Consider the following 2,314-nt stretch of genomic DNA (forward strand, 5'->3'; position numbering starts at 1 on the left):
AGGAACGAACCATTAAATCAGAATCGTCTAGTGATTCAGATTCAACAAATTCAATCATGGAAAATCTGGAACCTTTAAGTATGGAAGACCGAATGAGAGCTAAACGCACTGGCCAAGGTCACGCAATTACTCATCCTGACATTAATGCGCCAGATTATGAAATCAAAGGACAAATTCTACACATGGTAACTAATCAATGCCAATTTAGTGGTGCGCCGAAGGAAGATCTAAATGAACATCTTCGTACCTTTAATAGGATCTGCACACTATTTAAAATAAGAGAAGTGGAGGATGAACAGATATATCTCATGTTATTTCCCTGGACTTTAAAGGGAGAAGCCAAAGATTGGTTGGAATCGTTACCTGAAGGGGCGATTGATACATGGGATGCTTTAGTTGAAAAATTTCTTAAACAATTCTTTCCGGCATCTAAAGCCGTAAGACTTCAAGGAGAAATTGTTACATTCACACAGAAACCAAATGAAACTCTATATGAGGCATGGACCAGATTTGAAAAGTTATTGAGAGGATGTCCGCAACATGGTTTAGACACTTGTCAAATAGTACAAATATTCTACCAAGGATGCGACATCACTACAAGGAAAGACATCGATATAGCAGCTGATGGTTCTATTATGAAGAAAACCAAAACTGGTGCTTACAAAATTATTGATAACACTGCTTCCCACTCACATGAGTGACACTAAGAAAAAGATATCGTTAGATCATCTAAAGCAGCTAGAGCCGATTCTAGCCATGACTTAGATTCCATTTCTGCAAAGATAGATGCTGTCGAGAGATGAATGGAAAAGATGACTAAGGATATACACTCAATACGAATTAGTTGTGAGCAGTGTGGAGGACCACATTTGACAAAAGATTGTCTCAGTATTGAACTAACAATGGAACAAAGAGAGAATGTTTCATACATAAACCAAAGGCCTGGAAATAATTATCAGAATAATTATCAACCGCCAAGACCAATTTACAATCAAAACCAGAATTATAACCGAAATATTCCATACAATAACCAACAAGGTCCTAGTAATCAACAAGTATCCAACAATACTTACAACCAGCAAAGACCTAATTTTCAAAACAAACCACCACAAACCGATGATAAAAAACCGAATTTAGAAGATATGATGACGAAGCTAGTTGAAACTCAAACGCAGTTTTTCACATCTCAGAAACAAACCAATGAATAAAATGCTCAAGCATTTAGAAATCAACAAGCTTCTATTCAAAATTTGGAACAAGAAGTAAGTAACCTAGCATGGTTAATAGGTGAAAGAAAACCGGGAAGTTTACCTAGTGATACAAATGCTAACCCCCGGAATGAAACAGCTAAAGCCATTACCACAAGAAGTGGTACAACAATTAAACCACCTGAAATACCTGTAATTTCTGATGAAGCTATTCCTACTCCACAAGAACCACAATCTGAACAAGATAAGGAAAAAGAACCGGTAGTTGAAAAGGTTAATGAAGATAACACAGTTAAGGCTAAACATTATGTTAAACCATACCAACCACCACTTCCTTACCCGAGTAAAATGAAAAAAGAGAGACTTGAAGCCGAGCAATCCAAATTCTTGGATATGTTTAAACAGATAAATGTAAATCTTCCTTTCATTGATGTGATTTCAGGAATGCCTAGATATGCTAAATTTCTGAAAGATCTAATCACAAATAGAAAGAAAATGGAAGAACTCTCGACCGTTACTATGAATGCTAATTGTTCTGCAGTGCTGTTGAATAAGATACCAGAAAAATTATCTGATCCAGGAAGTTTCACAATTCCATGTTTTCTGGGTAGTCTTAGTTCAATAGAAGCATTGGCAGACTTAGGTGCTAGTATAAATTTAATGCCATATTCACTATACACTAAACTAGACCTTGGAGAATTAAAACCAACAAGAATAAGTATACAACTAGCCGATCGATCAATAAAATATCCTAGAGGGATAATGGAGAACATGCTTGTTAAAGTTGGTACTTTAGTATTTCCAGTAGATTTTGTTGTTCTGGACATGGAAGAAGATTCTCAAGTTCCTCTCATATTAGGAAGACCATTCTTAAACACGGCTAAAGCAATGATAGACGTGTTTGGTAAGAAACTGACCCTAAGTATAGAGGAAGAGAGTGTTACCTTTTCAGTTGATAGAGCAATGCAACAATCGCAATCTGCAGATGATACACGTTATTATATTCAAACTATAGAATCACATGCAGAATTGTTAGAAGAATTTCCAGAATTACAAGGAACAGGAGAATGTTCTTTAGGAGAAGGTACTGAACCAATTGATGAAAC

General features: G+C 36.0%; 1 non-coding gene across 1 annotated transcript; it reads right to left on the reverse strand.

The window, feature by feature from the left end:
* Nucleotides 1-440: 440 nt before the first annotated feature.
* On the reverse strand, nucleotides 441-547 carry LOC139846015 (small nucleolar RNA R71). Its single transcript, XR_011758763.1, has one exon. It is a non-coding gene; the product is annotated as a small nucleolar RNA R71 (small nucleolar RNA).
* Between the last annotated feature and the right edge of the window lie 1,767 nt (nucleotides 548-2,314).

The sequence above is a fragment of the Rutidosis leptorrhynchoides genome, chromosome 4 (genome assembly GCF_046630445.1).
Source record: "Rutidosis leptorrhynchoides isolate AG116_Rl617_1_P2 chromosome 4, CSIRO_AGI_Rlap_v1, whole genome shotgun sequence".
NCBI lineage: Eukaryota > Viridiplantae > Streptophyta > Magnoliopsida > Asterales > Asteraceae > Rutidosis > Rutidosis leptorrhynchoides.